This window comes from Thunnus thynnus, chromosome 5 (assembly GCF_963924715.1).
Source record: "Thunnus thynnus chromosome 5, fThuThy2.1, whole genome shotgun sequence".
NCBI lineage: Eukaryota > Metazoa > Chordata > Actinopteri > Scombriformes > Scombridae > Thunnus > Thunnus thynnus.
In genome coordinates, this window is record NC_089521.1 from 1,177,405 (window position 1) to 1,191,430 (window position 14,026).

A 14,026-nucleotide genomic window follows, 5' to 3' on the forward strand; every position below is an offset into this window, starting at 1 on the left:
TTACATGGTTAGGCATTATAAAAAAAAGATCTTTTATTTACTTACTTGCGCAATTTGCTAACGTCATGGAGCAGTAGCTTAAGTTGTGGCCTCTGACAAACAAACTCCCTTTTCTCAGCAAAATGAATGAAATATGAGCAGAAAGCTGGGGTAAACTTTTTAGCATCTAATAATTATCATTCCACTTCTTTTGCTCTGTAGATTTTTACATGATGTGTTCTTCAATGGACTGCAAATGTCTCTCTCTCTCTCTCTCTCTGCCTGTCTGCCTGACACATTACATGTCCCCTGCCCCTCGCTTAAAGAAAACACATTCTCTGCAGTAGCTGTGGCTGGTGTTCCAGATGAGAAGGGTCTTCGGTGCCTTTTGGTAAAATATTAATGTTCAGTGCAATGTGTGCTTCTGCTCAATGTGTTCATATTCAATTTCAACAGAAAAAGATTACGATAGAACACAAATTAACTTGTTCAACTTGCACTCCATGTGCCTGTAGTTTGTCTGATAACTATAGACAAAGCAACATTTTTTTACTGACAGAAATATTGGCAGATTTAAGGGGGCATATTGATTTTGTTCACATTGCAATTATCAATTTACCTCTTTGGTCCAGAATGGTTCTGTTTTTGAACAGCCATTTACAATTCTATGGATGGATTCAGTGTGGCGTTTGCATGCTCTCTCTATTTTGCAGGGCTTATCTCAACTGCAGCCCTGCATGACCGTCAACGGGATGAGGGAGTATACAGAATGGATGAGTGGATGTTATGGGTGGTGGTGTCAAAATTTTGCATTTCTTGGGTAATTAACACACAAAAAAATCAGGTTTTCCTGTAAGTGACAATGTAACAGTTGAAGTACTTGCTTTCCTTATTATTCATTTATGTGTTAAAATGAACTTGAATTATCAAGATATAAAAAATTCCTCTGGCTTATTTTCCTCACTGTTAATGCCGCAGTTATCTTAAATGAGGTAAATGGTGGAAAAGGTACTAACAATGAACTTAATCTGGGTGGGAAAATGTAGTAATAGTTTAATTCTATTCAAGCAAAAGAACAACACTGGACATCAAGAAGAAGTATAATTAATATATAAATAAGTATATAATACATTTATCAAGATGATCATGAATAATTGATTCATCTTAATCTTAAAGTTAATAATTTTATCAATATTATTATTATTAACCGACAATGGGTATTGCCACACTTATTGTAGCATTTCCTATTAATACAAAATGGTAAAATGCATCTATTTATGACATTAGTATGTAGTATTGAAATGGAACACAGCTTGTGTTGAAATACAAGCTTGACATATGATGCATTGGATTTTTCAAACCTAGTTAATACACACGTACTAATCTCAGTTGTAGCAGCCTGATTTTGAATGACCACTTTCCTCATGGAAAATAATTAATTAATTAATTAATTAATTAATTAATTAGGGTCATCCTTCACATCAATCTTTCTACTCAATCTCAGCCAGCTTTTCACACTTATCTTTCTATATAAAGCAAGGAATCTCTGTGTCTATATGTATGCATCCCAGTTTGTCCTTCGCATATCTCAAGAACTGTTCATCTGATCTACTTCATACCTGGCAGGTGGATTGCTGGGGAAATGAGGAAGTGCAATTTTGATGCGTGAAGTTGTTTGGATGAGCGGTTCTCGAGAAATATATAAAAATAGATCATAAATAACGTTGATTTGCTTCCTCTTCTGCCCGTGGAGTCAACAAATGGAAATACAGACAGACAGCACCATTCTGCCATTGCAACCATCCATTGTATTAATGATTTGAAAACATTTAAGCGACTTAAGCTCTAGGCATGTGTGTTGAAGACTTAGTGCAGAATGTCTCAAGAATGTTCAGAAAAATATAAAATACTTCATAAACAACATTGCATCTAGAACACTGATTTGCTTCTTCTTCTGCCCATGGAGTTAACAAGCGTAAATATGGACAGCACCACTCTACCATTACAACCCACACTGTGGTTGGACGAAGGATTACATCCACAGTGTTAATGACTTGAAAAAGTTTAAGAGACTTAAGCTCTACTATTGATCTGTGTGCTGTGAACAAAACTTGGCATGTATGTTCAAGACTTAGTGCTGGATGTCTCAGACACGTTTTGAATGGGCACTACAGTTCATCCCATCAACTTCCGTTCAACTCAAAACTGTTGTCTCCAGATATTGTGTGTGTGAGGCATTTAAGGAGCACTGGTAAATTGTACCATCTACCAATAGCCTGCCTGTGAGGCTTTCGGGGAACATGAGTAAATTATAGCATCTACTGAAAGCCTACATGTGAGGCATTTAGGGAACATGGGTAAATTATAGTGTCTACTGATAGCCTGTGTGTGAGGCGTTCAGGGAATGTTGGTAAATTGTAGTGTCTACCAGTAGCGTGCATCTCAGGCGTTTAGGGAACATTGGTAAATTGTAATGTCTACCGATAGTCTGCATGAGAGACCTTTTGGGGATGGGCACAACTCTCTACGTATTGAGAAATCAGCCCGTTCTGATCAGGCACGTTTTGAACGGGCACTGCACTTGTCTCTCCACATGAAGCAAGGAATCTCTTTCTCTGTCTGTCTGTCTGTCTGTCTGCATGTTTGCATATCTAAAAAAAACATTCATCCGATCTACTTCATCAGATCAAATCAACTTTATTTATATAGCACTTTACACACAACACAGTTGTTCCAAAATGCTTCCCAGCACACAGAGAGGAAGACAAAACAAAACAAAACAGCAGAGGAAAAAAAGAGAAAGAAGAGACAGACTTAAGGGAAAATATCTGAGCTGGAACTGCTACAGTCACAGTTAAAGGCTAACGAATAGAAGTATGTTTTAAGATGACGCTTAAAAATCTCAATAGTGGGGGAGAATCGGATGGTGGGAGGAAGACAATGCCATAATTTTGGGGCAGCGACAGAGAAAGCCCTGTCCCCATAACACTTTGTCCTGGATCTGGGGACAGACAGCGAAGTCTTTGGTCAGATCTCAGTTCTCTGACAGTGTGATATGGGGATAGGAGTTCTGTCATGTAAGAGGGGGAAAATCCATTTAATACCTTGTAAACAAAAAACAGAAATTTAAAATAAATTCTGTAGCTAACAGGCAGCCAGTGTAGAGAGACGAGAATCTTTTTTGACCTTGTCAAAACTCTTGCTGCTGCATTTTGAAGTAGTTGGAGTTGTGATAAACAAGACTGTATGATACCAAAACATAACGAGTTGCAATAATCAAGGCGTGAAGATATGAAGGCATGGATGATTTTCTCAAGGTCAGAGGTACAGAGAAATGATCCAAGTTTGGAGATGACACGGAGCTGCATGAAACTTAATTTTACAATCTGATTTATTTGTTTGTCAAACTTCAATACTGAATCAAAAAATGACTTGCATGTGATTTAACAGATGGAGCAAATGGGCCAAGATGATGAGAAATAATGCTGGTCAAATGCTGAGGTCCAAATAAAATAACTTCATTTTTTTATTCTGTTTGCAGCCATCTAGGATTTGATGTCTTGGAAGACAGTTATTGAGGTCATTTAGTTTGTTGTAGTTATTGAGCCCTAGGGGGAGGTAGATCTGTGTGTCATCTGCATAGCAGTGAAAAAAAATGTTATGCTTTTGAATAATGTGACCTATTGAGGGCATTTTTGTGAATTAAGGCAACCCCATCACTTCATGTATGTGAATTGGATTGATGAAAATGAGAGTAGGCTGAAGAATTGGCTTGGATGAGAGGGGACGGGTCATCAGGGGTAAGCCATGACTCTGTGATGAAAAAACTGTTTAAATTTTGGGATATAATGAAATCTTGACAGATAAATGATTTGTTGGACAGTGATCTCACATTCAGCAGACCAAATTTGGAGGGAGGGGACGGCAAGGATGGAATTATAGTGCATGTAATGGTACTAAGATAATAATAATAATTTACTGAATGGATTTGAATTGTTTTATTGATTGGGACAGTGTGCAGTTATAAACATTAAAGATGCACTGCACCAGGGTTAGCTTGAACCCAATTTGCATCTGTAGTCCGCCACAATCAAAACATACAACAGCACAACAACAAACAGTACAAAGCAAAAAAAACCACACAGAACACCCCATACAAAATACAAAGTTACACACAACAGCACATCACATACACCCACAATGTCAATTAGAAATTAATAATGTAAACTTGTCAAATTAAAAGCAAGGCAACCTGCGCTTATGAGAAGACCATAGATGGAGTTTAGACTCAGTGGTCACACAGCTGATTGGTCTTTAGTAGATTTTTTAATTTGGCCTTGAATGTATTGATAGAACTACAGTTCTTCATATCATCAAGTAGGGCATTCCACTGAGTTGTGGCTTTCACACAGAAAGCTGACTGCCCAAATGCAGTGCGATGAAATGGTATGGTACAATCTTGTATAGAGGATATTCTGGAGGATCTAATAGAACTTACTGAGCGAGTTAACACAAAGTCACATAGTGGAGGAGGGGCCAAACCATTTAAAATTTTACAAATTAGGCACAAATTTGAGAATAATCTAGTAAATCCAGCTCAGTAAATTGTATTTCTCTAGTACCCTACAGTGATGGAAATGCATTGGCTTTTTGTCAAGAGTTTATAGAGTTTGTTTGTATAAGGACTCAAGAAGGTTTATGGTTGTTTCTCCAGCCTGCCCTCAACATGTGATGCAATAAGACATATGGGAAAGAATCATAGCATGCATAAATATCTTGGCTGCATCCAAAGAGAGACAGTTTCTAATATGTGTATGTGTCTAATAAGTGTTTGTGCAGGATGTCTCAGACACGTTTTGAACTGGCATTGCAGTTCATCTAACTAAAAAGCAAGGAGTCTGTCTGCCTGGCCACCTGGCTGTCTGTCCGTCCTTCACGTATCTGGAGAACCGTCATCTGATCAACTTTGCACTCAGCGGGTGTATTGCTGGGGACTCAAGGAAGTGAAGTGTCGAATTTGGTGCAATTTGGACATGTGATGCGTTTAATATTAATAAACAAGTGAACAGGGAGCTGCTCAGCTCTGTGTCTGAGTGCAGCAGGGGCTGTTTGATATAAACACTGTCACATCACAGCGGGGTGGGGCTTCTGGGCTCTGACTTGCTGGGGGGGGGGGGGGACAAAGGCACGCGCCCCCCGTAGTAAAACTAGCCAATACGAACGCAGACATGTTTGATTGGTGGTAGAATCAACCAATGGAAGGCCGTAAACTGCTTCGACAGTTCAACTTTTGTTTAGTCTCACTATTTACCTTGTGTATTAGGGGTGTCACAATTCTCCAAATCCATGATTCGATTTGACTTTCGATTTTAAAAAACGCTTTCAAATTCTTCTTTAAAATAGATGGGCTACATGGTATCGAGTGTGATATAACTGGCATATTTTGTTTTGGAATGTACCACACTAAGGCCATTTAAATAACTCATTTAAAATATAATAACTTATTTCACCAGTTAACCAGTAAGTAACCAGTAAGAGCCAGTAAATGGCAGAAGGGTACTTTACAACAACAGCTTGAGTTTCCTCATCTGCAAAAATCCACCAGGATTAATCCCAGTGGCTGTTTGCAGATGAGGAAATTAAGTTTTCACATTATTTCATCTGTTTTGTTTCTTTGCTTGGTTTGTGCTGCCTGCTTTATGTTTGCTTTTGATTCTGTGGCTGCCTGTTTGTTTATTTTAGTAGATCACATGACTTGTATCTGTTTATAATGTGTAATGAGGTGAGATTACTCCAGTTAGCCTCTAGGGGTTTTCTAAATCTCACCTGCACAATTTGTTTCTTCTCTTTTGTTGTGTTATTTTATGCTGTTTTGTTTTTACTGTGCAAACAAATAGAAAAAAAACAAACAAGTTTAAGTTTAAGTCATGTTACACTTTTTAGACGGCCCCTGCACACTCATCTCACAGCCGGCTGCACATGTTATTTGTCCAACTTGGAGGATGGCTTGTTTTTGGTGAAAATGAGATTGTAGCTTGTTGCCTTCCTAAGAGATGTTGTTTGTACTTTAACAAGGTTTTGCTTATGAATAGGTCGACCTGTAGTCAAGGTTTACTGAGCGTTTACTGAATCAGTGTTTCTCCTATAATTATAACAATGAGAACCCTCGCCAGGCCAAAAAATATTTTTTAATGCCAAAAATAACACCAAATATCCATTCATTTGGAAATCGGCAGCGTTAGGGAGCCTCAATGCAGCGCTGTTCCAGTATGTGAGTCTACCTCTGTGTCATTTCCTGGGAAACTCTTGGCAGCGTAACTCTGTTAAGGAATAGGGCAGTGCTTAGTATGTTTGCGTAGCGAGTGGGAATGAGCAAGGTCTGCCAGGTCAGTCTGGCAGTAAATGTACAGTACAGACAACAGTGTACCAGTTAATAAATGCTAAAAAGTCACGTCTGTTGCCCCAAGTGCTGGAAAAGTGAAGGGGATTAGCTCCAAAGTTAGCAACAATGGAAACAGAGAAATAGACTAATTGACTGATCGATTAGTTGAAGATTATGTATGATTTCAGTCGACCAAGATTTTCTTTGGTTGACTACAGCCCTACTTATGAGTTACTGATCTGTGAAGTTCGAATCTGTCAATATATTTCCAACTTTACTGAAGTGTGCGCATAGCCCACAAACTTTAGTTTGTCAATGACATGCTTGTTGTGTAACTTACACAACTCACAGAGAAAGCAAAATGTTGCCACCCTGGTGACTTCAAGGACGCAAGAGGATTTTCTAGTTCTGTAGTTTCTCCATCGTCTCCGACTCCAGCAGTGGCTGTGGTGTCTTGAAAAGTAATGCAGCTGCAGGCTACTGGGAAGCTACACAGTGTCATCTTTTAAATGTTTTTTTTTTCCTCCGGACATGCACCAGACATGCACAAGTAGGAAGAGGTGAAGAGGAAAAAAAAAACTGGGATAATTACCAATCATGTTTTTGATTTTGAAGGTTGAAATGGAATGCTCATTTCGATTATCCATTTAGAATCAAAAAACTTGACACCCCTTTTGTCACTTTTTGACATTTAAAGTGTGTTTGATGTTGCTGGCCAGCTTTGCACTGGCCACCACTCGCTTGCCTCAAATGGCCCCTTCAGGGATGAATACAGTATTGTGAATAGAAGTGGATTATGTTCATTAAGTTTCTAGTTAAATGGGAAGACAAAACAGGTTTAGTTAGGTCCAAAAATGGCATTCATTCAGACTAAAATGAGGGAGCCCATTCTAACCAGCAAACATGAATATGTTAATGTTGTTTCTATTCTGATTTGAAGAGCAGGTTTAGTAAGTGGTTGAGTCATGGCTCTTTCTGCTCAGAAAAACTTCAAACATTGACCTATAACAGATTATTCATGCTTTCATCTCCTCATGACTACTGCAGTTCTCTCTATTCCTGCTGCAGCCACAAGCCAATGTCTAAGCTCCATGTAAGCTTCCTTACAAAACACTGTCAGGCTCTTTACAGGAACATGTATGATCACATTACTCCTATTTTATCTTTTTTACACTGGCTGCCAGTAAGGTTACTATAAATAATTCTTACCTATCACTTGTAAAATGCAGTATTGCCTGGCTCCTAACTGTATCTCATATCGCCTTATGAGCTAAGGCACAGTTGTACACCCCGGGTGACAACCTCCTGACTAAAGAAACTAGACCAGGTCAAAGCCCAGTCTATGTCTGGACAGTGTATGACGTGCTACAGGGCTTTTAATTGCTACATCGCCAGGTTACCATCAGACATGGACATTGCCAGCATTTTTAAGATGTTTGTTTTTATGTAAGTTTATTTATTTGTATAGCACTTTTCATACAGTAGTTGTAACCCAAGGTGCTTCATACATAAAGGTTCTATATGTAGAATTGTGAAGCAATTTACATGTATTAATGGGGTTTTTTTTATTGCCAATGAGCAAATAGGTAGTAATGTAACTTAAAAGATGAGACCTTCCCTGACTGGGTTGTCTGTAACACCCTGTGGACCTGGGCTGGATTTTCTGTGAAGATCAGAAAGCTACTAGCTAGAAGTTACAGAAGCTAGTGAATTGATGTCAGGACTTCAGCTCTGCTGTTTCCAAACTCTCTGCACTATGGTCAGCAGCCCCACCTTTACAACCTCACTCGCTGCTGGCCTTGTCTATGCCACACACCCAAAACAGATCATATATACCCAATATCAATGAAAAGGATGCACTTGCAAGTACATGCAGGCGGACACACTTAAGAGAATGTGATGTAAACAAAATGCTGTTGTGTGTCACAGCTTTAACCCCGATACACAGTAGATCAACAAGAAGTTACAAGGAAATACAGAGAGCACAAAAGACATAGTAGCAGAGTGAGAGTCAGAGTATGACTCAACACTAAAACATCCAACACTGGTTAGCCCCCGCATACCACTGCTTATTGCTGTGTGTGACACTGAGACACAACTACAGGGAAGAAAAAGACGAGAGAATAGAGGGTGTGTGTACTATCATGCAGTGTGTATTTTTGCCTTTTAAAGAGCTTGAGATAACACAGTGCTATAAATAAAGGGTGCTTGACAGCCAACATATTCTCAGTGCTTTATCCCCCCTTCGAGAAAAAGGAAAAACATCTTCTCAGTCTAAATGTCTGGCTGTCCCTGTGTTATTACATTCTGTACAGGAAATGTCTTCTATCCTCACCACACCACTCTTTTCTCTCTCTCAATTTAAGTCTGCCCATTTTTCACATTCCCAGATTTCCACCGTTGACCTTTAAAGGTAGAGTAAGTGATTCTGGAGAAAGTGTTCAATTCACTTTTTGTCAGATCCAGCAAATAACTCCTGATGGTCCACTAGCTGTCCAGTCTGTGTGTGCACTGAAAAAAAATCCAGTGTTCATGCACAGACCTGGCTCTGTAAATGGGAATCAAACAAAGTGGCTCAGACCGAGTCACATGACACTATTCCAGCCAGTCAGCAACAGGGGGCATTCATGCTCATGCACAGGACAGAGGGAAGTCATCAGAGCAGCTGTCTGTGTGAGGACATCTCACAGTGTGTCTCAAATCACATACTTCAGTTAGTACACTTACATGTAGTACACTGTGTACACTATGTACTTACTTGCATCATGCTCAAATTTCGACAGGGTAGTGTCTCATATCAAAAATGGCCGTTGTGCACTTACCGCAAATTATGGCCGCAAATTAGCATTAGCATTTGTGTTATCATTCGCGCAACCTACTCATTACAGACTATTACATCAACCCAATAAACATACTGATGGCTTATATCCGACAACAGTATAGTGGTGCTTAGTGCTGAAAGTCACATGTATAACTTACATTTCTATAATGCGGCGATGTTCACCATAGTTACAACATCCTGAGCTGCCATTTTCAGTTTGAAAAGAAGTCCCTCCCCCTTCCCCTACGTAGTCAAGATGGCGACCACTGAGGGTGAGAAGTGTCCATAGGTCCATTCTCAACTTTTTGACCGTTTTGAGTACACCATCCAGGTTCTCATAGTGCACTGCATTTTTCCATACTGCTCAGCAGGAATGCACTTATGCACTTAAAATATTAAGTGTAAGTACAGAAGTAGGCACTTTAAGACAAAGCATCAGTCTCCTGTCTCCAACATTGGTTGAATGTTGGGGGAGAGAGGCCATGGCCGATTCACATATAAATAGTTTTTTCATGGAACAGATATTTGGGGGGACTCAAAACAATTCCACCATAATGTAGGGTGTTATTGTACTCACACAATGTGTGAGTGAAAATCATTAGTAGCCCATTGACATTAATGATTGTGTGAAATTCAAGCAGCAGCACTCATAATTCCGCAGCAGTGGTGTGCCGCTGCAGAATGAATATGGGGGAAACAATGAAATGCGTTTTTTTATGCTCCGAGTCTGTTTCTGTCACATTTAGTGAAGTGTAATCTGAGCAGGAAGCTGTTTAAATCACACTACTATCCTGCTGTATGTGTGTTTTCAACTTAACTGTATCAATGAATAAATAAATACAAACACTGTCGAATTCTTCCCCTGGAGCTGACATGCAAACTTTTTTGGTTCAGTAAATTTCTGCTGTCGGTCAGCCTGGTGAAGGCAATTTGGCCGGCCGCTTTCCTCTCAGCTGACTTTCTTTAACTCACAGCTCCCTCTTTTATCGTGTGTTAGCCACTGGTGCATAGTGTAAATAATAGAATATGAAGCCGTCATGCCAACACTTAGTAGCATGAACCATGCTTTCATTCTAGGCAGATCTAACTTCTTGGAAACTGGAGATGAGACAGTTTGCCCCATGTTTTAACTTAATATCCACCTTGTTTGCGACTACTGTTTAAGTTTTCACCTCCTGTTTTAACTGTACATCAGGGTCCTGTGTGATATAAGTAAAAGGTCTACCTGTCAACTCTCTTAACTGATTTCTGCTATTTGGTCCTCCTACCTAAAACTAATGCAGTCTCATACACCAGCCCTGCAATCAACCTGCCCTTCATTACACACTTATTTGTATTATTACATTTGCACACTACATGTAACGTTTATACTGTGAAAAATTTGCACTTTCCCGGTCAGTATCTTGTACAATATTTTAAAACTCAGAGGCTCTTTTCACTTAGAATGTATTTTATAATGTTAACCATATTTTATTTTTGTTTAATTGTAATTTTTATTTATATCTTTACACTTGTCCTTTGTGGTAGTTGTATTTCTTTCTTACTTTATATAGGTACTTGTGTTTTCTCTTACCTTTGATTTTTTTATTGTTATGCGCCACAACACCGAGGCAAACTCCTTGTATGTGCAAACCTACTTACAAAGAAACCTGTTTCTGATTTCTGATTATTGTCATTTTGGAGGCGGTAGTTTGTGCTACTGTTAAATTGTATTGTGACAATTGGGTGGATAAAATATTAGAAACACCTCGCACCACATCTCACTTATTCTGAGATGTGGAACAGTAATTCTTGAGCGTGCGTTCCACCTGGAACATTATGGCAGCGCACCACTTAGCTATAGCATGCTAATGGGTGTATGCTAGCCGGCTTAGCCAAGGTAGCCTGGTAACCCTGGTTAACCTATAGTGTCGCTGCTGTCAGAATGACGAACAAGAGACCCATAACACTGACTAAGTGCAACACTATTATTAAAACATGCTCCAGTTTCTCTGTAGTGAAACGATACCGCGTCTCCTCATCCCCGTCCCTTCTCTGTGGTGGTCAGCTTTTCACTCCGCCTTTGAGTCAAGCTGATCAGAACAATGGCCCTGTTTAACACCTGGTATTAACATGCGTCTCCACATGCTTCTTGAGTGACCACTTGTGATCGGATCTCACTTCCCCGCTCTATATGCAAATTAACACGGATATCATTTACGTTCGCAAAGATCAAATTTATTGTTGTTTTTAACCAGCGGGAGGCCCGGGGAGACGCTCTATCCAAAGCTGTGTTCAACTTGTTGGATAACAGGAGAAACAAATATACAATGCATTGTGTGCATCCTCACGAAAATCAAATGCCTGTCTCATTGATTTACTCTAGCGCCGCATTGGGAAAAAAAAAATATAACAAATATAGAGTTATATGGTAAATGGACTGTACTTGTATAGCGCCTTTCTAGTCTTCCAACCACTCAAAGCGCTTTTACACTACTAGTCACATTCACCCATTCACACACATTCATACACTGAATGGGTACAGGGGCTACCATGCAAGGTCCCAACCTGCCCATCAGAGGAAACTAACCATTCACACACATTCATACACTGATGGTACATCCATCAGGAGCAATTTGGGGTTCAGTATCTTGCCCAAGGACACTTCGACATGCAGACTGGAGGAGCCGGGAATTGAACCGCCGATCTTCCGATTAGTGAACGACCCACTCTACTTCCTGACCCACAGCTGCCTCCTGCAGCGATCTCCCCACAGCTGCGTCTCTCCATTGAGAGACGCTGTACGCATTTATGCACAAGACACAGCAGCATAACTTCACTGACTACTTAAATCTCTGACACACCGACAGGATCGGTCAGGATCTAATGTGTATTAATGTTCTATGTTCTTCTACACATCCAATAGGTCAGCTGTTACACAAACAGTCCGGGTTGAAACAGTGAAATTGTTTGTAGTAAAGCAGCCATCCTCCTGAGAAATCCTGAGCTCCATTATGTCGATCAGCACAGCAAAACTAAAACCTGTACTTATCATCTTGACAGAACAGAGGAAACTATCCAGCAACGTTAGACAAGTGAAAAACAAGTTATTTTCTGCTTGTTTTTTTATTTCTATTCTGACTGTCAATTTGATGAGGGAAACGGGTTAGGGGAACGGAAAAACAGAAAAAAATGGGAGGTGGATAATTACGTTCTTTTAATTCACACGACAGATGGAAAACAAAATAATGTATTTCTTTATCCTGTTAACAAACAAGTTGAACACAGGAGGCAGCAATTCAATTCCCATGCCTAGTCTGCCGGAAAATATGAGTATTTGGTCAGTTGAGTAGGTGGTCCTTTAATTTGGCCCAGGACGCTTTGCGTTTACACTGCTAAATGAATGTGGCCATATACGGCCCTCCAAATGTGGTCTGAGTGACCAGATCTCAGTGCGCCTTGGGTACGTTCACACCTATGCTTAGAGATGTCCACTTGTGATTGGATCACCAAAGACACATGTTAATGCCAGGTTTAAACAGGGCCGGTTCTAAGAGAGAAGAATGTAGCCTAGGTGAAAAGTATGAAAGTAGAAGTTATGGTTTGGTTCCTCTGACTGATATTTTTTTTTATTTATCCTTGAAATTGAAATCTCTTCTCCGAGGGACACCTGGCCCAAACGGCGAACCAGTTACAGTTTAAATAGACATAAAACACAACAGATAGGGAATACAAACATCAAACACACAAGGAACAGACTAAATCCAGCTCAAATGAGGCAGTTACATGGACTTTTAATATGGCTTTAAGTTTTTCAATATATTATATATATTATTATATGTGACATCATTAGATTATTCATACTGAAGCATCAATGTGTAAGCAACATATTACTGCTGCTGGAGGTGGAGCTAGTTTACACTGCTTTACATACAGTTAGACCATAAATCAGCATAAAACAGCTGTCAGCAGGTGTCCTGACAGGAAACAGAAAGGTTGTTTTCCTTTTCCACTGCAGCACAACTAAACTGTTTCAGTAATAGTTTTGCACCATTGTTACATTTTTCAAAATAGAACATAATGTTATTTTCTTTCTTTTTTTTCCTGCTGTACCGAAATCGTACCGAACCGTGATCCCGAAACCGAGGTACATACGAACCGTGAATTTTTTGTACCATTACACCCCTACCTATTACAATGACACATAGGGTGTACAGCCATTTATGATAGCTAGTGACGCTAAAATCACAGCTGTAGTCAACCACACACATTCTTTACATCCCTGTGGGAAAGTCCAATTGGTGTCCTATCCTCTACAACTGGTAGAACATCAATAGAGTAGCCTACAATAAGGTCATTACAACCGGGTAACGTTAACTTCTTTAGGACACATCATGTAAGCCGCTTCAAACTACGTAGGTTGGTTTTAAATGCCGAGTTACAGCACGTAGTTGCGAAAAAGTAGTACAAACCACAAAACACACCAAGTTACAGGAAAGAGTCAAAACAGGCTGCATTTCAGCCCTTTTACCATAGCAGAAGCTCACTATAACAATACAGAGTTTAAATCAGACAGGGAAAGGGGGTTACGACTTTTCTCGTTTTTTGGCCAGGCTATCTTCTTACCTTGTTGCAGTGTTGACTTCAGACAGTGAGATCACTCCCCTGCACTGCCTTCTTCTCTGTTTCACGCCAACTACGCATGAATATCTTACGGAAAACCTTTAAAACATCTCTCCCGCTTCTCAAAGTCATAAGCACAGACGAAACTCTTGAGCAGTAGCATTTTCTTTCACGAAAAAATCCTTTTTCAAGTTGGACCTTGTTTGGGAAGACATTGGGTCCATGCTGAGTTAGTCCCCGAC

At 39.7% G+C, this 14,026-nt stretch overlaps 1 protein-coding gene across 6 annotated transcripts in view; it reads right to left on the bottom strand.

The window, feature by feature from the left end:
• The window catches only part of akap13 (A-kinase anchoring protein 13), a 166,450-nt gene extending 152,424 nt beyond the window's left edge, over positions 1-14,026 (bottom strand). For all 6 annotated transcript variants that reach the window (XM_067588653.1, XM_067588652.1, XM_067588654.1 and 3 more), the window contains exon 1: positions 13,788-14,026. The gene's annotated coding sequence lies outside the window, so the exon portion shown is untranslated. The remainder of the gene's footprint in view (positions 1-13,787) is intronic.